This window comes from Mastomys coucha, unplaced genomic scaffold, assembly GCF_008632895.1.
Source record: "Mastomys coucha isolate ucsf_1 unplaced genomic scaffold, UCSF_Mcou_1 pScaffold2, whole genome shotgun sequence".
Taxonomy (NCBI): Eukaryota; Metazoa; Chordata; class Mammalia; order Rodentia; family Muridae; genus Mastomys; species Mastomys coucha.
Genome location: NW_022196902.1, coordinates 1,305,042 through 1,331,873, shown reverse-complemented (window position 1 = coordinate 1,331,873; position 26,832 = coordinate 1,305,042). Strand labels below are relative to the sequence as shown.

The 26,832-nt window shown below is 44.7% G+C and overlaps 1 protein-coding gene across 4 annotated transcripts in view; it reads left to right on the top strand.

The window, feature by feature from the left end:
• Sash1 (SAM and SH3 domain containing 1) overlaps positions 1-26,832 on the top strand; it is a 314,087-nt gene that overhangs the window by 159,513 nt on the left and 127,742 nt on the right. The window lies entirely within an intron of this gene.

The window sequence follows — 26,832 nt, the reverse complement described above, 5'->3', positions numbered from 1 at the left end:
ACCTTCTATAGTGGAAGCACTTCCATAGAAACCAAGAGGGGAGATAAATGGGGGCAAGCCACTCCTTAAAAGTGGGGAGATGTGTAGCAGGGTCTTCCTGTATCCCTTGTTCTAATACTGTTTTAGAGGTGAGACTAAGCACATTTGTATATACTTTTATCCTGACATGTAGTAGTGCATCTTATATACATGGAAGATCAGTTTATTTATTGTTGTGTACTTTTTGGAGGGGTAGGGGGACGGAGTCCATGTCCTGATTTTGGCCTAGGCTGATCTGGAGTTTCCTGTGTAGCTGAGAGTAGTCTTGAAGTCACTGGGAATCCTGGTTCGGCTTCCCTAGTGATGGGATTCAGGTATGAGCCACCATGTCCTGCTTCCTTGGCCAATTAAATGCTGTCATAGCTAGTTACCAACAATTATCCTTGTTGACACCCACTGTCCTTTAGCCACATAAGCAGCTTGAGCTTCCTGGTTTCTTTATTGTTTATTTTAGGGTTTATTTATGTATGGCATGTGTGTATACTTGTGAGAGCATTAAGTGGAGATTTACCCCCTTCTGCTGTGTGGGATCTGGGGATTGAACTCAGGTAGTATGGGTTGGTGGAAAGTGCCCACTGAGCCATCTCTCTAGCTCCTGGTTTTCTTTTTAAAAACACTGCTGTATTTTGTACAGCAAATTTTGTACATGTTTTAGTATCCACAATTCAATAGTCGTTAGCTGAGTCTAGCTGGCTTTTTCAAATCTCTAGTTCAGGTTTCTAGGCTGGCCCACTTCATCTTATGTGTTTATAAAGTGCCCTCTGCAGAAGATCGGATGCAGATGGATGTTGCTCTGCTGGTGTGGTGTGCGTGTGCATGTGCGTGTGCATGTGTGTGTGTTTCTTATTTATTATATTTCGGAGGTTCAGGCTCATGCAGCTCATGTAGCTGACCTAGAACTCACAACTTTGCCGAGGATCCTCCTGTGTCTACCTCTGGTGGCTTGCACCACCATGCCTAGTTTATGAGGTGTGGGAAATTGAACTCAGGGTCCATGCATCATCTGTAGGTTTCTGCTTGCTTACATCATTATCATCAACAATAACTAAATAGGTAGATTGATATATAAATAACTTGATTGACTTAGAATAGGGATAAAAATGGAAAGGGTGGCACTCATGCCATGGTGGAGGTCAGAGGACATCTCATCTGAGTCATTTCTGTCCTTCCATTATGTGGGTCCTGACCATTGAACTCTACTTGTCACGTTTGGTGGTAAAGACCTGTATCCACTGAGCCTTGCAGCCAGCTTGTAGCTGCCTTTTTTGTTTGTTTGTGTTTTGTTTCTTAGCAGCGTGTGTGTGTGTGTGTGTGTGTGTGTGTGTGTGTGTGTGTGTGTTGGGGGGGTATTAGCCACAAAGTGGCCTGCAGCCTGTGTTTTTACTAGGCTACCTGGTTCTGGAGATGTTGGATTGGATGTTTTCTCTGGGCCAATGCTGCAAACTCACTGCTTGCAGGGAACCAGAGAGCATCCCAGAGACCGGCTGTTTTCCTGCGCCTGTTGCTGTGCTTATGGGAGCTCTGGAACACCACCACCAAGTCTTGTGACTTCCAGTCTCTTCTGTTTTGGAAAAACAGGAAGCCCCGTTTCCCCAACATTGGGAAAGACAGTCTCTTGCTGTTGGCCAAACTAGTGTTTCAAGCCTTAGAGTCGTTTGTTCAAATATGAGGTTTGGCTTTATAAAAACATTGAGGCTGCAAGACACATAAATCTATTATTTGTCTGCCTGTAGACAGACTTGTAGACAAGTTTGGGTATGCTGCTTCAGGTCCTTCCTCAGGGAGAACAGAATCCAGGGCAGGGATTGCTCAAGGGCACTAGGTAACCCATGGTTTCCGAGGATCAGCCAGAGATCAAGAGAGCAGGCCAACGCACATAGGTTTTGAATCTTGCATTTGCTAGTCCTGTCAAGATAAATACCCAGAGAATTATGCAATGAAGTTGGCAGAGATTGTTGGTAAGGCTCCAAGGGTTGTTTTGGTAGAGAAATGACTTAGCGAAATAATTGGGAGGAGTAGGTGGTAGTGCCCTACCATATTCTGTGGTACTGTGAGAGTCAGAATCAAAACAAGCTTTCTAAGTGCTGAGAAAAGCATGCTGGGACTGTACAACTGCTTGGTTGTCACTGTTGTACAACTCGATATGGCCACACTGAAAACTCTTGTATGTTTTTAGGCTATATCCTGCTTTCTTGCTCAGATTGGCCTCAAACTCCTGGCCTTGTGTGATCCCGTGTCTTAGCCTCCCACATAGCTGGAATTACGGCATGTGCCATGGCTTCTTATACTCATTAAAACTTAGCGTGATCCTGCTTTGCTTTGTTTAAATTGAATCATTCTTTAAGGGGTTTTGGGGACAGGGTCTCCTGTATGCTACGTAAGCACTCAGTCATCTGAACTCTTGTTATAAGCCTTAAATCTCTCTCCTTTGGTTGGATTGACAGCTCGCAAATACCTTTGTGGTCTTCTATTGGCATGCTTACCCTTCTATTATTCTTGACCTTTTTGTTAGTATTTTTATGTATTTTATAATTTATATATAATATATATAACATAACATATTATGTATAAATATACATAATGCATAGCTCCATATATATGTATCTCCATATAAATACAGATATAGCTAAATGGATCTATAGAAAGGCTGCATAGTAGAATTGAAGTTATTTTCTACCAATCAGAAGAACTTAGCAAATTCAATTGTCAGCATGCACACAGATTCTTTGGAAGTCTTCCTTTAGTGATTCCTACATAGCTTTGCATTCCCGGCAACTTGGAAGCCACAGAGCTCTTCCATAGGACAAAGGACATCCTCCAGTTTACCACCCAGACTTCCATTGTTATTACTTTTTTCCCAAGGAGTTTGGTGGGTGGTCATGTTTTTTGTGTCTGCTTGGAAAATTGGCTGCCACCAAGATAAATTGCATGCATGCATGCATGCATCCATCCATCCATCTATCCATCTGTCTATCCTAGAGGAGTCTCAAATTTGTGTTTTTTCTGCCTTGACATCTCCAGATTTGGGATTCTGGCAATGGGTCACCCCTCTGGGTTAAGACTTGCTTTTAAAACTTGTCCCCTCCTTCCCCTTCCCCAGCCCCACTCGCTCAGGCCCCACTTGCTCCTGTCCCACTTGCTGCTTTTAAAACTTTTTAAACAAAGATGCCATAGGGTGAAAAGAATAGGTGATCTAGGAATAGTAAGAACTGCATTAGACACTGTCACTGAGCACATTCTCAGTGCCAGATGTGGCAGGAGTCCCTTTGTGGGTTTAGCTATCCCCGGGACCCTGTGAAGTGGTACCGTGGATACTCGGCTGACGTCTTAACTCCTAGGGGCTTAGGGGCTTTGTACATTCAACCAAGTTTTAAGATGGGCTCATTAGGATGGGCAAGGGAGATTTGGACATAGTCACAGTCAGGCAGGGGGAAGGTGGGCATATGAAAGATCCAGACACCACACGGAGATTCATACTGGAGAGGTATCCATAGCTAAACGGTGCCCAAGAGTTGTTGGCACACCACTAGCTGGGAAGAAGCCTAGAGTCTCCTGTTTCTACAGGTTTCAGGGGAAACCTGACTTCTGCTCTCAACAACCAAGACAATACATTCCTGTTGTTTGAAGCCTGTTGTTGGCATGCAACAGCCAGCTGTAGGACAATCCTATAGGGAGTCGAGTGCTCTGGCTCTGCTGGTGTAGCCCAAAGCCACTGGGAGGAGGCAGAATCACTTTGTAGGGCCCAATGCTTCAACCAGTAGGAGGAGGAGAAGGAGGAGAAGGAGGAGAAGGAGAAGAAGAAGAAGAAGAAGAAGAAGAAGAAGAAGAAGAAGAAGAAGAAGAAGAAGAAGAAGAAGAAGAAGAAGAAGAAGAAGAAGAGGAGGAGGAGGAGGAGGAGGAAGAGGAGGAGGAGGAGGAGAAAGAGAGAGAGAGGAAGAAGGAGGGAGGGAGGGAGAAAGAGAGACAGAGAGAGAAAGAGAGAGAGGGAGAGAGAGGGAGAGAGAGAGAGAGAGAGAAGCAGGACAGCACAATACAAACCTGTCTGAGACTCTTTTGGAGACAGAGTCAGCAAAAGCTCCTTAGGGGGCACGAATGGGGGAGCTAGATAAGTCCTCAGTAGTATTTAGTGAGGAGACACAAAGACAGGAAAGAAAGTTAGGAGTCCAGCACTTCATGCTAGAGACTACCCTGAACTGAACAGGTGGACTGGGCCTTGGGGCGACATTAGAGTGTGCCTGTCTACTTCCAAGCACATTTGAGAAATCCCTACGGCCTTCCTTTCTTCCTCTACTGACTTATATTGAAGCAGGAGGGACCAAAAAGCAGTGATGATTGGGAGCCTGAAGAACGCCTTTGAGCTGTCTTAAGCTTAGTTTCCCCAAGAGCACAACTTTTTGCCTGTAGGTCCCCATCTTAACCACCCAAGGAGGGGCTGTGCAGAGAAAAACCTTACTACACAATACACGCCAAAAAATAGTGTCATTGATGTCCATTCCAGAACTGACTTTTTCTTTTCTTTTTTTTGGTTTTAAGGCATTTATTGTAGAAAGGCAGAGAGAGGGAGAGAGTAGAGAAGCAGAGGGCGGCCATGGCCATGTGGAGAAGGGGGGAAGGGAAGGTGGAGAGAGGTAAGCAAGAGAATAAGAGTAGAACTGACTTCTTGGCTGGGTGGGTAAGATGGTGTGGGGAGGGGCACTGGTAAAGGATTTGGGGATGTAGAGATATCTTGATTCCTGAAAAGAGAAGTAAAGAACATATTTCCTGATAGCTTCACCCTTCATAGCAAACAGGATTCTGGTGGTGTATGACTTCTACTGAGCTAAATCCTCTAACACTTGGTGTTCTGTGAGGACTGAATTAGGGAAGGGGTGATAGAGGCTTCTGGATGGGAAAATTAAGTTCTCCGGGTTGAGAGCCCTCCCGGCCCCACTTTCTGTCTGGCACACTGCACAGACATCTTGCCCGGGACACCATCTTTGGGAGTTCAGAAATCACTCCTGACCAGATTGCTCATGATTAGGGATGAACGGAAGGGAAGACGTGGAGAAAATGGAAACCATTTATAAAATCTTTTATTCCCTGTAGAGTCTATGTTGGACATTTTAATTAAAATCAAATAGGTCATCCCGTCATTTAAAAATTCATTTTAATCTCTACTGTTCACCCAGGGTAAATGTATCCAGAGGAATGTCTTCATATAGTAATATAAAAATGGTCAATTAGAAAAATCAAGTTTCCTGGCTCATCTGTAGCCAGCCCTGTTAAGAGTTTTCTACTCCCTGAAGAATATGACTGCTCATGACCATCCATCTGCTTCCAGCCCAGTGACTCACGCCAAAACCTCCATCACTTCCCCTTGGAGAATATTATGCAGCCCAGCACACTTCCTATTAACCAACTTTGGACTTGCAGAGGAAAAGCAAAATTTTAGAGTTGAGACTGAGGCCTGTGAGTCATGCTTCTAGGGGAAAAGGTCCCTACAAGCTTAAAGAAGTGGCCCACAACTGCCACCTTCCCTTTGCCAGTGATGCGGATACAGGGGTGCACTGTGGGTTGCCCACTCACAGCAAGAAGGGGTTGTTTGGAGTCAAACTTGGCCATAGACATGAGTGTAGACACTGTCCTGAGATGCAGATGCTTCCTGTCCTGCGTCTACTCATAGTAAAGTTCTGGAACATGGGGCTAGGTTTGTTTTGGGGATAGGAAATGATAATGATGAGAGGAATGTTTTCCTGGAAGAATCACAGGGCCAAGTTGAAAGAAAGTTCTGCCACGGGCAGAGCACAGGTGTAGTAAGTATCGCCACCATTCACAAGAGTTCTGGCAGCAAGCAACTTGGCAAGATATTAAGAAAGTGCACTCGAGGATATTGGTTTTGCCAAATGAAGAACATGTCATGATAGACAAAACTGTCTCTATCAAGTGTGTTCGTGTGTTAAGGCCAGGCAAGTTCCAAGCTGTTTGCTGGGCTCTGTGGCTTCCACATCTGGACAGGTTACTTTTGGGGGTGGAAGGCTTGACATGAGATCTTTGCCATGTTGTATCTCTAGTTTTCCTGGTGCTAGCCTTGAACACATAGCAGTCCTCCTGCCTTAACTTCCTGGACTGCCAGGTTTTCAGGAATGTACTGTCCTATGCAAGTAGTAGATTATTCCTTCCCTCCCCACCCCCTCTCCTGTTTTACCTTTTTAAAAGTATTTGTCCTGACATTGTAAAGTTAACCTTTTCTCATATCCATATAATCTTTATTTTTTCCTGTGTAATCTTTATGATACTTACTATTTGTATCGTGTGTTTGACATTCAGCTTTCTGTAGGCTTGGACACTTGTTAGGTTTTGTTGTATCAAATGCTTCTGTCTTCTTATTATCACCAAGGCCTGTTGAGTATATGGCAGAGCTGCACAGAGCTGTGAGGAGGGTCACATTGCCATCCTCGTCAGTCACTCTCCTACCTCACAGGTGTCTCCTCCTCTTGGGAACCGCTCTTTCCACAGTCCTTAAGCACCTCTTGGGTTTTGCTCCTCCCTTCAGTAGTGGCCCAAGTAAGAGGTGTTTTGACTGACCAGGAGGTATGAGTGGAAAGATGGAGGTTGTTTTTTGAGAACAGGGTGTTGAGGAAAGAAACACACTGTATGATGCAGCATGAAGAAGAGTTGGGGGTGCAGGAGTCTAAGACATAACAAGAAGAACCTCACTGACTGGGTTCTGTCTAGACTTGGAGAGGTGAATGGTGGGTTTCTCTGTCTGATTAGGGGTCTAGTCCTAAGAATGAGCTCAGCAGGTGGTTTGTGGTGGCCCTGAGCCCTGCCCCCCTCCTTATGGAACTTCTTTGCCTTTATTTTATATCTGGAGCCTGATGGCTTGTGGGACTAGTGTTAACTCATTCTGAGTTTTTCTGGGTATTTAGAATATCTTTTATTACCTTCTTTTGCCTCACCTCCTTTGTGTATATTAGTGGCTTCACTTTCAGATTGACTTTTCCTGAGAGAGAATATCTCTCACAGCATGCAGAACTGTGCAAGTTATGGGAATTGACCATGGTAGTGGACTTTGTCTAAAGTAGACCGTGGAGGATGGATAAAACGTGGTCCTTTAGTGACTCAAACATATTGTGAAAAAGCGGGTCTCTTCTAGTATTTTGAATTGTTGCCTTGAGTTCACTGTGAAGAAAGACAGGATAGAAATACATAATGTTTAAAATGTTTTGAGACATTGTGTATGTGTGTTTGTGCACATATGCACATTTCCACACATGCTGTGGTGCACATAGGAGGTCTAAGGGGAACCTGACCCCTGTGGGAGTCAGTTCTTTCCTTCTACCATATGGGTGCTAAGTATCAAAAACTCAGGTCTTCCAGCTTGGTGACAGTTGCATTGACTAGCTGAGCCATCTCAATCACCTACAGAAGTGTCTTAAGTCTGAGTCCTTGAGGACTCAGTCAGTGGCACAATCAAGATTCCTCAGTGGCTGGGTTTAGACAGAGTGACCTAAGACAGAGGTGACGATGGATCAGATGATGGTTATCTTGGGAGAGCACTTTCAGGACAGACAGAATGTCTACCTCAAAGGCTCTGGGATAGACTGATATTGTCGATTATTTAGTGAGTATGGGAGATTCGAGAGCTCTCTGGATCGGAGTGCGAGGCTAGGGCCAGATGGTAGATGCTGTAGCTTAGCCTATGGTTGGAAGCCACAGGAGGGTTTAAAGCAAATGACATTCTTGAAAGGTCACTGACAGCATTTAAGAAATGAAGTCTAATCGACTTCAAGTGAGACATGCCAGTGGCCCGAGCAAGGTTGGAGCTCTGGAGCTAGGGAGAAGTGGGCAGATGGGGAATCTGTGAAGAGGTGAACTGCCTAGGTGTGGGTGGGTTTAATAGCAGGGCAGGGAGAGACAGAATCAGAACACTGTGGGACATAGTGGGATGTTCGTCTGGTCGTGCTAGGGGGAGCTTCAAGGCAGTGTCAGTAGGCAATGAACATACACCCAATGCCATTAAACAGATTTTCAGTGAGATTTGAAAACTGCCGAGCAGGCCAGTCTGCTGGGACTGCTGTCTTTCCTGTAAGAGAGTTAGCTGGGACCATTCCACTGGGACAGTCTCAGACTTGTAGCAATCCTTCTGCCTCTGCCTCTTGAGTGCTATATTAATAAGGCTATATACCAAAATGCTCAGTTCCTACCAATCCCAATCACTCTGTCTGTGTCTCACCTACCATGACTTGGGGCAGGTGCTCTATCACCAGGACTACTTTCTCCTGGACAGCACTAAGAGCCCCATGGTCATGTCGTCCTGTCAGTAAAGGGCGGTGAGATTTGTGCCAGAACGGAGGTCCTGGGTTTAGACCTACGTTACAGAGAGAGGTGTTTTCTTGGAGGATTGATGAGAGAGAGCTAAGGAGCCAGAGGGACTTAAGCTCAGTTAGAGAGACCATGCTATGTGAGGTAACATTTGAATGAGAGATTGCTGTAAAGTTTGAGGCCAGACTGAGCTACGTAATGAGTTCTAGGATATGTAGCTTCTGTCTCCACCCAAGCAAAGCAAGTCACTGATAATACTTAGCATCTGTTTTGGATGGGACAGAGAGAGGATGGGAAAGGAAGTACACCATGTTTGTGTTGTAGTGAGTCTGGTACATGTGTATCTATGGAGGAGAATGAAAACCATGACTGTTCTTCACATGGGAAGTTCACTCTCAGATATGACTGTCCCAGTCTGCTTTCCGATACATCCAAGAACATCCAATCAAGTAGAGATGGCCTTCAGTCATTCCCCAACCCCTTCCTGCCTTTTCAATTAGGATTTAGTTTCCCATAAGTTTTTTGCTTGTCCTGTGAAGTACAGTGGCCAGAAGTTGTATGGCCGTTCTGTTGGAGTCCCAGGGACTCTCTCTCATGCCCAGCTATTGAAGAAAGTCAGGCATCCTTCATCAGCAGTAGCCACGATGCCCCACTGCTTGGCTAGGACGATGTGATCCACAGCACGTGTTGCTAGTCTGTGGCAGTGGGAAGTGTTTTCCCACACTGACTAGCTAATCACTAACACGTACTGGCATTCATGCAGTTTCCAGGTCTTAAAAACATGATTTCAGATAATTTAATGAAGCTTTTTGTTTAACTGTTCACTGTGGTGTCGATTGTGTCCGACTTAATTAAATATGTCAGAAATCTCTTCAGGGTGCAGAGGAATGTGGCTTGGTTGGGAAAGTGCTTGCCTGTCATGCATGAAGCCCTGGGTTTGATGCCCAGCACCTCATAAACCGAGTATGGTACCACAGGAGGGTCAGATCATTTTCTGTTTATACACAATTCAAGGCCAGCCTAGGCTACATGAGTCTATCTCCAACAAACAAAACAAAGCAAAACATAACCAAAACCTCATTTTTTTCCCCTTGAAATTCCAGTGCTGTTCCTTGAGAAAAAAAAAAAAAATCCTTCCTTTCACTGGGTGAGGCTGTAGAAAGGTAATGCTCTAGGCCCGGCCCTCAGTGGTTATTCCTGGCTGAGGTCGTTGTAGCTGGAGAAGCGGACCCTGTGCTCATTCACAGCTCTTGTCACTTTGACCTGAGCACAGCCCAGTGTGCTGAGGTGTGGGGACTGTTGTTGTCACCCCCGTTTTACAGATCAAGCAGAGGAAACTTGGGCAAAATCACAGAAATCTGCTTCCACTGCACTGCAGTGGACACTCGAGTCTTAGTTACAGCCCCTGAAAGGACACACAAGCCATTGCCAGCCTGTGGTACTGTGAGGGTCAGGTGCCAGCTTGCCTTCCAGTCTGACAACAGGAACATCTGGCAGCATCTGTACCTAGTGGGTGAAGAAGATGGACAGGGAGCGGGGCTGGATGAGGGAGACACTTTTCTATACCAGGGAAAGGAGCACACACATTCTGTCTGGCTCCATGAGCTGTGAGTTCATTAAGACACCAGAGCAGAGAGCGTATGTTAATGCCCCTGATGCTAAGGAAGAATCAAAAGGCTGCCATAGTGAAAGAGTGAGGTGGATAGGCTGGGGTGGGCATGAGAAGGATGCTGGAGGGGACACAACCTTCCTTCTACTCATTCTCTCACTCCCCCTTTCCACATTTCTGGGTAGTGGTCCTGACGCATATGCCTATTTTGAAGTGAAAGCCAGGAAGCAGCTTGGGAGAAGTCTTCATTTAACACTAGGTATTGAGTATTTCTATGTGCCAAGCACTCTAGAAGAGACGCCAAGGGATGCATGGAGTCCAGACAGAGACACATTCTGGGCATTCTGACCACAGAATAGAAAACCTATCTTCACAGTGGTCTATGTCTTTTGCTTTGTTCATTCATAGTCTTATGTAGCCCAGGCTGGCCTACAACTCCATGTATAGCTGGTGATGAGTATACTTCGGATCTCTGTGCCTTCATTTTCCCAGTGGTAGGATTTCCGTCCTGGTTTATGCAGTCAGTGATGGAGATCCAACCCAGGACCCTGTGCATGCTGGGTAAGCGCTCTACCAACCAAGCTAAGTCCTTAGCCCCCTTTGTCTCTTAGTGGAATTTCCCTCTTCAAAACAAATCAGCTTTGGTGAGAACCTCTGTCCTGGCAGAGGTTGTCTTCATGTGAGCTGCTCTGTGTATTCTGGACTTGTAAATTCTGGTTCTACAAGCCATGGTGGCTCAGTCCACTCCTGAGTTATACTGCACCAAAAAAATTCTTGAGTCAGAGGCTGGACAGGTTTGCAGGACAGAGAACAAAGGACAAACCACAAGGCTTGTGTTTACGTCCTCAGGCATGGGGCCACCCGTGTTTCTGGAGAAGTCAGGATTTCCTGAGGAAGCCTTCCTGTGGAGGGTGTGGTACCATGAGCAGGATGTGATGACACGCAGCCCCCTGCCCTGGCCAAAGACAGGCTAGGCTGTGTGCCTGGGCCCACCATCCCCACCCAGCATATTCCCAGGTCAGGCTCTAGCCCAAGTTGGGCTGGGGAGCTTGGGTGGGGTAGACCAAGGTTCTGGACCTGGCACCAATCTCTCAGGATGCAGTGGAGCTCAGAGTGTGCCAAAGTCTCAGGCAGGAGCTGCATCAGCATTTGAGGCCCAGTTTTTCTCACAGGACCTTGGGTGGGGTCACTCACAGTTCCCGGGTCAGCTGAAAGCCATGGCCTCAGGAAGAAATGATGGAGCTAAGGATGTGACAATTTGTTTGGGCTGGCTAAGCACCCAGGAGTGCGCTTCCTCAGCTGTGTGCTGCGTGTAGCTGAGAAATACTGTAATTCACACTGATTTTATTTAACCATATAAGGAGGGACCTGCGGGGTAGCGGTGTGTGTGTGTGTGTGTGTGTGTGTGTGTGTGTGTGTGTGCACTACTCAGTTCATAAGGGCTCTTACTGAGCATTAGCAAAGCCTGAGGTTGATACCAGCACTATATTAACCAGGTGTGGTGGTTCACTTGCAATCCTAAGGAGGGTGAAGGCAGGGATCAGGAGTTCAGGGTTATCCTCTGCTAATACAGGAAGATCAAGGATAGCCTGGACTACAATGAGAACTTGTTTTAAAGTAAAAACACGTGGCAGGGTGTTTTTAATGCCTGTTAATCCTAAACCAACCTCGAGAGTTCTTCCCTTTCATTGACTAAAAACTTAGATCTTCTGCAGGGAAGAGAAGGAAAACCAAAAACTACCCTCCAAAACACCAACCTAGAAACCAAGTATCTTCCTTACCCCCAAATTCACAGATTAGACAATCTATTAGTAACAAATACTGTGTTCTCCTTGAATAGAGGGTGGGGGTGGGAAACTCAAGTGAGTGATCTTTTAGGTGTGTTTGTGCAGCTTTTATTGAAAAACAATTTATAGGAACAAAATGCAGCTGGCGTACGTAACAGTGTAAACTCATAATCCTAGCACCCAGGAGGCAGAGGCAGGAGGATTAGGAATTCAAGGCTAGCCTTGGCTACATAGGGTTCAGTGCTAGCCTGGGCTATATGAGATTTGTCTCAAAAAACAAAAACCGAAAAACCAAATAAAACCCACAGGGGATGTGGGCAGAATTCATTGCAGTCCTCAGAAACAAGTAACGTCATATTCCTAGAGATGGAAAGGCAGCAAGACTCAGTATCTAGGGGAGAGTTACCTAGTAGTTATCTCTGGAGAGTTTTAAGGACAGTGGTCCAGGTCCTCTGGGCCTTGAATTGTGCCCCTGTGAACATGCTAGATGAAATGACTACCCTGGGGCTTTCTCTTTTCTCCCAGCCTTCAGCTACTCCATCTTGGCTTCCTCTAATTGAATTTTTTCTCTCCGCTTTGGAGTTAAGAGTTTCAGAGTCTTTTCAGAAATATGTTCCTGTCTAATTATTATTAAATGATTTAAGAGTTTCAGAGTCTTTTCAGAAATATGTTCCTGTCTAATTATTATTAAATGAGGAACAAACTAAAAAAGATGCATTCATGAACTGATTGCTGCATATGACATAGTTGGTCTCATGCTTCCTAACTCCCCTTTGCTTGTCCTGAAGATGCTGTTCAGATGCCAGCCTCACAGAGCCACAAAGTTTCCCACAAGGTCTGCTTTCCTTCTCTCGCTGTCTTTCTGAGTAGGGGCTTTATTGCCAAAGACCAGGAAGAAATGATGCTTATTTGTTGGGCTAATGTTCAGGAGAAAATGAAGTCAAGTAGAAATTGGAAATCTCTTTTTTTAAAAAAAAATGTATTTATTGGCCAGGTGTGAAGTGTATATACTTTTAATCCCAGCACACAGGAGGCAGAGGCAGGTGGATCTCGGTGAGTTCGAGGCTAACCTAGTCTACAAAGCAAGTTTCAGGACGGACAGAGGTATACAGAGAAACCCTGTCTGGAAAAATTATAAGAAAAAACATTATTTATGTGTGTGTGTTTCTGAGTCTACGCGCATTGTGTGTGTGTGTGTGTGTGTGTATGCACGCGCGCATACACTGTAGAAGCCAGAAGAGAGTGGGAGTTACAGGTGCTGTTAGGATGCTTGGTTTGTTATGTGGTGCTGGGACCTGAGCTCCGGTTCTCATAGCAACCCCCCAAGGCCACTCTGCAGCTACATGAATTCATAGAGCTCAAAGCAGCCCAGGAAGCCAGCATCTTCCCCATCAGGCATGCCCCACCTGCCATCCATGGCCAAGAGGGGCATGAGGTGCCTACTGTGCCTCTAATGCCCTGTGGAGGAGAATCTTTATTTCCTGTTTTTGTGGTCCTGGCTTGGAGATCAAAAAGGGTTTATTCCACGATATTTTTGAACACACTAATCTCTCCCATTCATAGTTGTGCATAGTATTTTGTCTCTAGTTGTCACACAAAATACTGTCCAGTTAGTCCACAGGTACACTTTGTGACCCAATGTCTGGAATACCCCCCGTTCATATGGACATTTTAGAGCAGTACAAATAACTGTCTCCCTGTTTGAGCTGTGGTTGCAGAAGGGAGCACACCCATCTCTCCTCTGTCAGTCTCCACCAGCATGTAGAGACCTGTCTCTGCTGCTGCTCTGCTCCCAGACTCTTGGACTTAGACTCCAGCTGTTCTTAGGCTTGACTGTGGAGTGGAATCGTTTCCCTTTGGTAGAGACTATTTTGCAATATTATGCTTATTGTGTTTGACTTTCTCACATGTATAAAACTAATAAACCACACACCCATAAAAGTGCTCAGTGTTAGAGCTGACAGTCTTGGGGGCTTGTTTTTAATAAGCGTGTGTAATTAACACCTTGAACTGTATTCCATTTGTTTCTTTTGAAACCGTACAAAGAGGTTGGCAAGATCTACCAATGCAAGGCACCGGCAGAGTTAATACTGTCATTTTAAATTATAATGAAGACATGGGAGTTGAAGAAATTAAAACATGCAAGCTACTTTTATGTCTGAGAGCTGCAAAGTAGGTTTGTTACTTAAAGGAAAAGTTAAAACATAAAGCAACATATAAAGTGTTCCTATTCATTTGCCCACAGGCCCAGCCTGGCACAGTGCTTACTGATGGATCATCTGATTTTTTTTTCCCATGGTCTTTTGTCCACACAGTTAATATGCATATATTGAGAGGCTGCTAAACATAGTCCTAAGCCTGGAATAAAATTCAGAAAGATATTCTTTCTCTGGAATAAACCTTTTTTTTTTTTTCCATTTTGGTTTTTCAAGATAGGGTTTCTCTATGTAACCCTGGCCGTCAGGGAGCTCACAACCCAGGCTGGCCTTGAACTTACTGAGATCTGCCTGCTTCTTTCAGCCTCCCAAGCACTGGGATTAAAGGTGTGCATCACTTCCAGCTGGCTGGAACTCAACATTTGATTGGGAAGTGCAGAGGAGATAAAAATCAAACTAATAGTAATAAACTGCTTTAGGTGTAGAAAGTGGAAGAAGAAATGTAAGGTAGAGAATGCCTCAGATATAGGGGAAGGAGACTTTGATTTACTTATATATTTATTTAACTTATTTTGAGGCCAGTTGCCATTTAGCCTAGGCTGAGCTTGAACCCCATACTCTCTTGTTTCCTCCTCCCTGGCACTAAGGTGTGGGGGGTCTGACAATATCTGGTTTATGCAGAACTGATGTTGAACCCAGAGCTTTGTGGATACTAGGCAAGCACTCTATCAACTGAGTGACTTAACCAGTCCACTCAGACTCAGAAGATCTGAAAGATGTCTGAAGGTAAGGGTAAATAACTGGGAAAAACAGAGCAGGCAGAATTAGGGGCACTTTCCAAGCTGCTGAGGCTAAGCTGGCGTCGTGTGTTGAAGGATGACTGGGACAGGAGAGGGATGAAGAGAGAGCCAGGCAGGGGCTCCACAGGTGTGTCATCTCTTTTCATTTTCTTATTATTTAAGTTTTCATTCTTTATGTCTATGGGTGTGGTGCATGCATGTTTGTCTGTGTACCATTTGAGTTCAAGTGTCTGCAAAGGCCAGAAGAGGCCAAATCCTCAGGAGCTGGAACTCCAGACAGATGTGAGCCTCCGATAGATGCTGGGGATTGAACTCAGACCCTTGGAGCCTAGGCTCCTAACTGCTGAGCCATCTCTCCAGTCCTGTGTTGCCTTTTACTTTGCTATGTCACAGAGACTGTGGCCCTTACTCAGATTGAAGCAGGAACTTAAGGAAGAAGTCTGCTCAGTGGGTCAGTGGGTCATGGGCTGTTAGGTTCTGACAGGACTTTTCAGTCGCCGCTGTATTCACAAGGAGGGGGCCTAGCCTTTAATCACCAGGTATAGAATGTGTCCTTGAACCGCTGCTGGATTTGTGAATGGGAAACTGTCTTGACAGAATCAAGAAAAGAAATAAAAACAAAAGAACAAAACCAAAGACAACCCCCTAAAACCAATAGCAACCTCCCTCCCTTGAAACCCCTATAAATCTTGATAGCACATTTAATTTTCACAGTAGGCTTCCCTCTCAACAGTGTAGACAATTAAAATAAGTATTATTTGTTCTATCCACACCACAAAGAAGAAAGTGAAACTGATCCCCCACCCCAGCCTCACCCCCACTCTTTTTATAGGGCCATTCAGAAGAGTCAAATAGTCTGGGTGGACTATTTGAAGGAAAGGAAAAAGTGGACATGTCCTAACTGGTTTATTTCCTGAATGAGATTGCATCCTTGCAAACCCAAGAGCATGAATGAAAAGTTGGGGGTGTTGGAGTAAAGAGCTGGTCCCCCCAGGGGCTGATTGATGAGCTGGTAGAAATGTTCATACTTCCTTAGATCAATTGCTTTTCCAAAAAATGGGTGGTAGATTCCAGAACATTAGATGCTACACACGAAAGCCACTGGTCTTTGGTAACCCCCAGCTCATGAGCTACTTGAGAAAAATGGACATTTCCCTTCCCTCCATTGGCAGCTAGACAGACAAGCGTACATTTACTGCCTGTTACTGCGGGGAGAAAGAGGAACACTGTTTACAGAGCAGAACTGGGTAGGAATCGAGCCCTCTCCTCTCTCAGCTTCTCAGACGTTTTTAGTTTGAGGATAAGAACCAACCCACATTATATTTTGGCAAAAGCAAATGTCTTTTAGGATGAAAACTGAGATCATCCCGAAGAGAAATAATGGAGTGAGGTGAGAACTTTCAGCTCTCAAAAAAACCACAAAGCCAGTCTGACCATCTGATCCTCGGGGTGGTTCACACAGTTGTATGGGTTGATGGACAGACAGCTGTTGGACCAGGTACGCTCATATGCAAGAGCCATTTTGTGAGACAGAGTTTCCCTACACTCGGTTTCCCGTACCTTAGGGGTCAGAGAGTTGTTTGAGGTGAACCCGTCACTCCTCCCATCTATAACCTGTGCATGAACTTGAGTCTCTGAGTGGAATTCTTAGCACAGTGGAGCTGCCTGCCACATGACTCTTTTGGCTCTAGAAGCCAGCCACAAAGGGGCCTGGGGGTGTGGGGGATAAGCGTGTAAGAAAATGTTGCTTGGGATCCTCGGGTTCCTTGCCAGGAGCCCGGGAGAATGGTTTTCTTCCTGACCTTTGCGAGATGTCCCACAGTTGGTGTCTCTTGAAAGATGGGCTCCAAAACAGTTGTCAGCAAATAAGAATAAGGAATTTCTCCTTCAGCCTCGGCATGGGACCTGCCTTTTTGCTCCTTGCTCCAGGAGTCTTGCGTGTTTCTGAGGCTCCAACATTGCAGTTTGTTTGTTTTCTTTCCACACCTGGACCTGAGGCTTTCCAGCTGTGCTTTCCTGTTCCTGCCTGTCCGATGTGAGCGGAATAGCAAGTCAGTCACAGAAGCTTCCTGCGGTTGCCTTTCTTTTTTTCTTGTTTTTTTTTTTTCTTTTCTGTTTTTGGTTTTTTGAAACAAGGATTCTCTGTGTAGGCCTGGCTGTCCTGGAACTAACTCATTATGTAGACCAGGCTGGCCTTGAACTTGGAAATCCCCTTGCCTGTGCTTTCTGAGTGCTAGGATTAAAAGCATGTGCCACCACACCAGCTATTTAAGTCATGGTAGTGGAATATTGGGATCCCAGAAGAAGGCAAGGCGTTAGCGGCCTTAATTAACCATGCTACTTCAGAGAAATTTCCCTTTAATCTTTTTGCTTTAAGAATCAGCTTTGGGTCAGGAGCGGTGGTACATACCATTACTGCCAGCACCCAGGAGGCAGAGACAGATAGATTGTTGTGGGTTCAAATACAGCCTAGTCTACATAGTGAGTTCCAGGCCAGCCCGGGAAATGGAGTAAAATTTGACTCAAAACAATAACAAAAGAGTGAAAAGAAAATTATAACAGCAACGTAAACAAAACAACAACAAACCCATCTGCCTGGTCATGATGACCATAGATAGAAGGAGAAGAACTCAAGACTAGCCTGTGGTCACATAGAACCCTGAGAGTCCATGCTAGCCAGGACTATCTACAGGGACACCCTGCTCCCCAAACAGAGGAGAGAAAGGAAAAGACCAACATGCAGAAAGAAACAGTAACATCAACGCTGGATTACATCCATGTTTATAGCCCTCACTATGTTGAGCATTATTAGCACTTAGAAGGTCAGCACCTTGGCTTTCAGCTTCTATTACTCATCGTTCAAATGAAGTAATGAGATGAGGCCATATTCAAGATCCTTCCTGATTTTCTAGGTGTCTCAGTGTACATTAAATTGGAATCCTGTGAGTGACCATGTGATATGACCTGGTTCTTTCAAATAATAGGGGTAGATGTGGGGTGGCTTTTTACCTTCCTGTTAATAAAGAAAGATGACCTTATGGGTTTCCTGGGTACCAGCTGCCCTGCTGTAGATGTGTACTACATCTGTTTTACTTAATCCCATCAGAGCCCATTGGTTAGTAACACCATCACCATTTTAGATACGAGAGAGAGGTGGCTGCTAAAATATCTTACCATGAACCATTAACCAATAACTGGCTGAGTGGAGTTCACATGTAAGACCTCTTCATCCATGGCTAGTATCCTTGGCCACGATTTCTTCTTCCATGGGCCATTCTTATTTCATGTAGCCTTTCTTTCCCTGGTTGACCAGATATCCCTGGAAAAAGGACTGACTGATGCTCAACTGGATTTTGTCTTTATTGTTGGGGTGCAAGCCTTTCTGTGACAAAGATGGGGAGGGGTCTGCTGGCAGTGATCACGGAGACACACACACCCCGTTGTGTTTCTCTTGAGGTTCCCTTATATGATGAATGCTGGTGTCAGCAGAATGGCTGGCTTCATAACTTGACAGAAATTAGATGTGCTAGAGAGGATCAGTTCCGCATTTTCTTAGTGGTGGCTTTCTAGCTGGGGAGGGACAAGGTGCTGCCATGCCACAAGTCTCGAGGAAGTTTTTATGTGTAATGTGCTGTTCATGAGATCAGTGACACTGTCTCTAAAATCTGTGTGATTTGATTGTCCTGGAAGCACATGGCTATTTCAAGCAGAATGTTTGCACGCCATCTCTCCCAGCTTAAAGAGCTATGTGTGATTATTGATTCACAAAGAAGCTCCAAACCTGGGGCGCCTCATCTCTACCTAGCCTACCAGACCTCTGCAATTTCATGATTTAGTCTTAAGTAGCTTTTCCTCTTGGAACAAGTTGGTCTATCTCTTAGCACATAGGAGCCACCGTCCTTGCTTCTGCCAGGAGCCACTTCCCACGATTTCTTACTTCCTGTGGCTTTTTACTTACCACAGTTTCTAGTGATGTGTTTCTGTTCCGTTGTCTCACTCACGAGACTTGTATTGTGGGTCTAAGGTCTGTGAGAACAGGAATTGATTAAAAGCTTACCATTCTGCATTTCAATGGTGACTTAGGGCCAAGGGGATGGCCCAGAAAGTTAAAGCTTGCCACCATGCTTCATGACCTTGAGTTCAGTCCTGAGGGCCCACATGGTAAATGAAGAGAACCGACTCCCTGTGAATGGTGATTCTCCTGTATATGGTGACATCTTAATATAGACAAAGAAATCAAAGTAACACCATCAAAAAATCTGGTATAGTGGGAAATTTCTCAATTCATAGTTGAATGAACTCTGGAGCTCTTGAGATGGGTACAATGTGTGAATGAATGGGAAGCATACGCATTGGACAGGTCTTTCTTATGTAACTGATTAAATGTAGGGTGTTGCTATGGAGTCCGGTACAAGGTACAAGCCCTAGCTGAAGGATTCAAAAACTCTAGGAAGCATTATGCTGATAACAAACACATAAACACATCCTTAGAAGATCATTTATAATTGGATATTTCAGTTGTGGACAAAAGTAGAGAGACTGTCACAGAATTGCTATGTCACCGCTAGAGTTTTCAATTCTGGCTGACTCTTGTTTTATCTCTGTGTCTTCCCTGGCTCTCCTGACCCTATGAGTTCTTGGCAAAGCAGGATTATCATGTCAGACCATCTATGTCATGCGGGGATGGGGGTTGTGAGTATATGATGAGCTCTGATGCCCGAAGTTCAGACACCTTCAGACTGTGTAGCTGTTACTCGTTAGTTCTTAAGTATGTGGCTTTTTGGTAGCAGCATTGCAAAGCAGTTTGAACAATTGGAATTACAGGTGTAGTGGTTGCTATCCATCAGGCTTGATGGAGTTGGCTAGATTGCCTGTTTCGCCATTTGCACTGAGGAAGGGAGGTCCAGTAGAGGAGGCTGGTGGGCCGGAAGAATAGCAGAGAAAGCCAGCCAGACCCCAAGTAGACTATCATTTCCTAGAGACGAATGGAATTTTCAAGCATGACAGAGTACTCGTATATTGTAGAGCGTTTGACAGTGTCGTCAGAAGTTTGATGATTACCGTACTTACTGCTACGATTTGGAAATGTCATAGACTAGTATTTTTTTCTCCCAGTCAGATCCTGGTCAGTCATACTTAATAAAAATGCCTCCATTCTCGGGTTCAGGTGCCAAAGTCAGCTTGAGAAGAGTGTGATTCACCCTAATCAAAATCTGCAAGCATGGACTGAAATGGTGACTTCATTTCCATCTAACTAACTGTGCTGTTCTTTCCAGATCTGGGACTCGGTTAAGCTCAGGGCAGCTTAGAAATGGAAAATGAGTTCAGCCTAAAATTGCCATCTGTTAAATCCCAGTGTGTACCGAAGGCTGAATTTCTACTTGTATTTAAAAACAGATTATCAGTTTCCTGTTCTCTTCTGCCTTTTCAAGTCCTTGGGTTCTCATCATAGATGGCTAACAGAATGGATCTTTTAGAGGCTGTGATTGCAAAGAGACCTTATGCAATATATACAGTTCCCTAATTCCCTTTAACACATTTCCGTGGCTTGGCCGTATAGCCACATTAAGTAAAACTAGGGGATACACTTTGCTAGTTTGTCCAGCAACAATAAATAAATATTCATGTTGCACTTTTGTTTGCTTGTTTTTGTTTGTTTTTTGAGAAAGGATTTCTCTGTGTAACAGTCCTGGCTGTCCTGGAATTCGATTTGTAGACCAGACTGGTCTTGAACTCACGCCCCAGGAGTGCTGGTATTAAAGCTGTGTTCCACCATAATCCAGCTATGTTTTGTAATTTTTGTAAACTGTATTCTTACTACTACTTCCTGAATCTAGAATGTAGTCCTGTATATTCTGGTTTTGTCATTGTTTCTGTGGTGCTAGGGTTAAACTCTAGGCTGGAGAAAAGCTATGCCACTGATCTACACTCTTATAAATTGCAGAGAATTGTAGATTAAAAATACATTGGACTGATCTGAGTGGATACTTGTGAAGAGATAAAAAACTCACTGAGTGAGTTCTATAGCCCTGTTGTTTTTTTTTTTAAGATTTATTTTTATTTTATGTGTATGAGTACACTGTAGCTGTACAGATGGCTGTGAGCTATCATGTGTGGCTGCTGTTGATCTCAGGACCTCTGCCAGCCCGGCTTGCACCGACCGGCTTGCTCTAGCCCCGCTCGCTCCAGCCCCGCATAGCCCTGCTTTTTCCCTAATATTTTTTTCCTTCAGACTATGGGGAATCCAGCAGTCTAGCCTTGAGAGCTAAGCGATGAGGATGGAGCGAGTTCTCCACTTCTCTCAGGAACAGTTTGTGTTAATTGGGACACACCTACATGCAATAGTGAGACCTCATTTGCCAAAGTGAGAATTACTTATATAGGTTCTTGTAAATCCTGGGTGTTTTGGAGAGGGGAACGGAAGGCATGAAGTCAGTCCCCTCCAGCCACCTGCTGTGTGGGTACACACCCTCCCAGAGCCCTTCCTCACCTTCTCCATGACCTCATAATTCCCCTTTGTGTAGATACGTAGTTGTATGTGTTAAATCTTTTTCCTGGACTGAGGTCCAGTTCAGACCATCTCTAGAAATAGTGGAAACGATGTCTTACAGATTAGCCAGCTAATTGAGGTCAGTTATTTTATGTTCAATACATTTCTTGAAATATGCACAACAGGATGGGATGGACGGGATGGGATGGGATGGCAGAGTTGGTTGAGCAGTGCCAGTGCTGTGGCATGCATTCAGTAAAGCTGAACACAGAAAGCAGACCTGAAGCTGTTTATCTGTACACCTACAGCAGTTTCACCTACGAGAATGCTGAGAGTCTGTATCAGCTAGAAACCTTTAAGCAAGCTAACTAAGGATCAAAACACAGTGGGAATTCATTTTAGGAGACCAATTAGGCTTCCTCACAATGCAGTGATTTCTTTTAAGGGTTTTGGCTTGTAGGGTGTTTGTGTGTATGTGTGTGTGTATGTGTGTGTGTGTGTGTGTATGTACATACATTCCTGTACTCATACAGTCTCTACCCAAGGAAAAAGGAGCAATATAAATAAAACATACAATCTATATTCTGTAAAGTATACCATGTATGTACTTAAAAGAACAGAAATAGAGAGAGACAGAATGTAAATCAGGAGTTTGCTCTCCTTTCTTCTGTCAAGTCTTATGGAGTTACAACAAGACACTGGGCTTTCTCTGAGGGCTCTTACTTTTATAGAAACGTACAATAAGAAATTAGGGGCTGGAGGAAAGCAGTTAAAGATGTAACTGCTTTTCCAGAGGACCAGAATGTGGTTGCCGACACACACATCAGGTGGCTCATGACCACCTATAACTCCAACTTTAGGAGATCTGATGCCCTCTTCTGGATTCCTTGGGCACCCTGCGTACACATTGTAAGCACCCATACACCACACATTCTCAGTAAGGAGATCATTAGTTCCCTTGCTTCATTTGCATATAATCTACATAAGATCTGTCTCATTGTTACTGGTTCATTTGTATTCATTTGCATAAGTAAGATCTGTCTCACCTTGGCTCCTGGTGTTTTCAGAGATCTTTGCTTTGCTTTGGTTGTCAAAGATGTTCTAAGCCATAAAAGGGAGAGGAGAGCAAAAATATCAATGTGCATGGCTTCTATTTCTTAGACCCTTCAGTTTTACATTTTCCAGAGACAAAAGTTTCACTGGGATAAGTTTGAGAAAAACTGTTAAAATTTGTCAAGAGAAGAAAGTAGTTATTCCTGCCCCCAAATCACAATAGCAGTCCATCTTATCTGAACTGTGTGTTCAAAGTGCTTTGTCCCTGTATCTTTATGCTGTGTAAAGTGCCAGACATAAATGTGCTTCCTGGCCCCTGGAGCAGGTTACAGTTTGTCACCCACTGAGCTGACTGTCTAGTGTGTCCCAGGTTTCATGCACACAGACTCCGTCCAGATGCTGGTTGGTGATAGGCCTGCACTATGTATTAGTTCTGTAGTGTGGAAAGAGGGTTGGCCTTGCCCATAGCCCTTTTTCTTAGAGATGGAGTGGGAAGAAAATTCTTACTGCAAGATAATATGACTCAAAATTTAACAATCTACTTAAACAGTCTTTTAAGGAGATAGAGTTAATTTTCTTCCTAAAGTCAGGCTATAGACTGGGCTTGTCTAATTTACGACACCCAAAAAGGGAAGGTAAGGAAATGAAACAGATTATACAATTAATACAGTCCAGTCCAGAAACTGACTACTTATAAAAATATTTTTAATTATGTATGTGTGACCCACATATGTGCATACATACATATGGTGCAGATGCCAGAGGAGGCGGGAGGTGTCAGATCTCCTGGAGCGGGAGATATAGGCAGTGGGGAGCCTATATCTGATGTGGGTGCTAGGATCGGAACTCAGATTCTCTGCAAGAGCAGCAAGTGCTCATTGAGTCTCTGGCCATCTCTCTAGCTCCAACACTAAATACTTTAAAAGGAAAAAAAAAGGAATGTTTCAGTGTTTTCTTAATGATGTTTATGATGATAACTGAAGACATGATACAGATTATTTAATAACTTTTTTTGCTAGCAGATTATTTAATAAAATTATTTAATTATTTATTTAAGGCAAGCCTTCTAGAGTAGGGAAAAATGCTGTTTCCACAAAGAAAGATGCAAGCTGGGTGTGTTGGCTCACACCTGGAATTCCAGCAATGGGGAGGCTGAGGCAGAAAACTGACACAGAAAAGAAGATGCAGTGTGGAACAGATCAGCAGCAGTATTGAAATTCCCCCACCGGCTTGGCTTGCAGATATTTAGTGGGGGTAAATATTTTCCTGAAGTGTCAAACAAGGGCAAGTTGGTTCAAAGTAATGTTGAGGTCGGTCGGCAGAGCGCTTTGAAAGAACGCAAATTAACTCTCCACTCTCTGTCCCCCACCCCCCACACACCCAGAAAAAAATCTGTCCAGAGGAGAACAGACATCGAGCTGATGGTCCCATAAAAAGCTTTGCAGACATCATGCACACACCTGGGTGAGCTTGGAGACCAGCCTTCCCATTGAAAGCATCCCTGTCATCAAGATCATAAAATTCATCATTACTGGGGGGCTCCTCCCTCCCTCTTCATTATTACTAGTTTCCTGTTTGATTTTTTTTTTTAATTTAAGAGCGTGGAGTTGAAATGGATAGAGAGAGACTCACCAGGTATTTCTGTGGTTCTATTTGATTTGGACATAAAAAAAATGTAATTTTGTGGCTATGGCAGACACTCCTTCGAAAGACACTTCCATTCTTGTAGTCTTTGGCCATTTTGGCATTTAAATCATCAGGATCCAGAAAGGGAGTAATTACAGAGACGTGCTGCACATCTGGGAAGTGATTTGGGTGCATGTAAAGGCAGCTGTGCCGCCCCACTTTAAATTCTTACCCACTGGGCGACACCTGAGGAATGGCCACATTGCCATCTTGAAGGTGTGAAATACGGGCTGGGCTGGCTGTGGCCTGACTGGAGTGGAACAGATGCTTGCTTCCTCAGGAGCAGCAGAAATGTTTATTAAGGCTTCAGGAGTACCAGCAGAGTTCTGAGTGATACGGAATGGAGCTGAAAAGCCAACTGTTGGGGTGGTACAGCAAACCCATCAGTAGCCAGGATTAGATGGTAGATATAGTAGGTGATATTGAGAGCGTCCTTTAGGATATATAGAGAGTAAAACAAACAAACAAAAATGTAGTTTGAATATACCTTTATAAGTAGTTTAATGCTTTGAGGAGGCCTGGAGGAGTTCAAGTGAACAATAATCAGTCATGACTGAGTCTATAGCTCACAAATGGGGAAAGTTGTACAGAAGTATCCATTTTATTTGTTTGTTTGAGACAGGTTTCTCATGTATCTCAGGCTAGCCTCCAGCTATCAGTGTTGCTGAGCATGGTCTTGAACTTTGGATTCTCCTGTCCCCCACCTCCTAAGTGCTGAGATAATTTATAGGCCTGAAGCACTATGCCCTGTTGATGTAGCGCTTGGGATCAAACCTGGGGCTTTGCGCACACCAGGCAAGCACTCTTCACACATTCATCATCAAATGCTGGTGTGTGTGTGTGTGTGTGTGTGTGTGTGTGTGTGTGTGTGTGTGTTTGTGTGTCTGTCTGGACTAGCAGGCCAGAGCTGAAAAAGTGTCTCAGGGTTAATTAAACTCAATTACTGTTCTTACAGAGGTCTCAGGTTTGGTTTCCAGCACCCACAGAGGGCTCAAAACTGTCTGTAACTCCAGGTACAAGAGATCTAGTACCCTCTTCAGGCTTCAGTGGACACTGCATGCACATATGAGCAAGCAGACAGACACACACCCACACACATACACACACACTAACAACAGGCAAGGGGAAACATGAAATTTGACATGTTCAGTGAGCCCACTTGATTGGGTATTAGAAGATGGAGCCTATTGTATTCGGTCCGGTGTGACAAGTGTGTTGCTTCCATGATGGATGGAGACAGAAGTTTCTGGGGGAGGATAATATCACCATGCGGAAAGACCTAGAGAGTGAGGAACTCAGTGTTCTCCAGAGGCCTGATTGTTCTTGGAACCGGGGCTCTGACTCATGCCGGTGAGTTCTCTGCTAGTGTTTTGAGTCTTGCTCTCCTCAGACACACTGAGAAGGACATCCCCATTTCTCCATCTTGCCACTGTTCCCTACTGGAAACCTAGAGGGCAGATGGTGGGCTCTCTCCTCTCCTGCTGTGTCTAGCCTGTTTTTTTCCCCCCTAGACAGGCTGATTTGTATTTGGAGACAAACATTTGCCCAGACATGTTCAAATGCTCATAGTACTTACCCGCATTGTTTGCATCCCCCTCTCCTTCTCTGTGGGCTGGGAGTGCCGAGGCAGTTCCCTCTGAGGCAGAAGGGGAGGAACATTTCTAGAAAACCATTTACTTCAATTTCTGTGCCCCGCTCCCAACTTAGTTCCTAAAAATCAAAAAACGCTGAAGTAGAACAAGATGGACGCCGGCTCTCGCATCCTTAGACCTCTGAGGCTTAGGTCTGCCCAGAAATGCTGTAGGAGACTTCTGGTAGCTGGAAGGTTGCTTTACCATGAGAGATCCGTTGCTACCCACAATGCACTGACAGTAATAACCCAAGGGACTGGGGACAAGTCTGCAGCGTGAATAATTTGGTGTGAATGAATTTTAGGTCATTGATCAGTTGTGGCTGTCTTAACAAAATCATATTCTTCCTGGCTGCCCTCGTCAGGTCACCTAAATTAGGGAAGACAAGTGCGAGATAAAGAAACAGAGGTGTGGAGGTATCTTCTGGATGGAAGACATGATAGAAGAAATGCATAATTCAGACCCATGTAGCATTCTGGTCACCTTCTGTGTGCACATGTTCGGACGTGTGCTGAGGAATCCACTAGCCTTGAGGACTGCAGGATGATTACCAATTGTAGCGAATGCCAACTGGGTAAGGGAGGAGTGCACATTTGCCGTGTGCCAGGCAGTCTGTGTGTTCACAGGTGACGGTCTGCCCTTGCTTACTGTCTGGCGGGTGCTGTCATTAACCCAGTGTCATCGAGAGCTTGAGAAATGAGCTCCAGGCTAGATAATTGAGGGATCACAGAAATGGACGTAAACCCGTTGCACTGCCTGGGAATCTGCCTCTGCGAAGAAATGAGGGACATATTGACTTATTTACTCAGGTGAACTTGTGCCTTGTGCTCTTGTGCCCGAATGTCTAATAAATAATAGTTCTAATGAATATCATGAATATTGATGACAGCAACAATGAATAATGACTCCTAGCAAACACAAGTGACGAAAGGCTTTCTATTTTTCTGTCTCCTGTGAGGGGACACAGTATGACCTCCATGTCGCCTCCTCCCATGGAGTCTGGAGTCCCAGGCTTTATTCAGCATTGGGATGTCTGAGTCTTTCAGAAGCTTTCTGGGGAATTCTGTGCAGCCATGGTCATGGTAGGGTATCAGCGAGCCTGTCACAGAGTTTGCTAACCGCACTTGCTTCTCTGGTGGCTCTTCTCTCAGTCAGGCTAGGCAAGTATGAGTTGGTTATTGTGGCCTTGGTCAATAGATTCAGAAACTGGGTGTCTTGTTAGCCCTGGAATCTACAGGCAGATACTGGTGTTCTCTGAGCTAGCTAACCAAAAAATA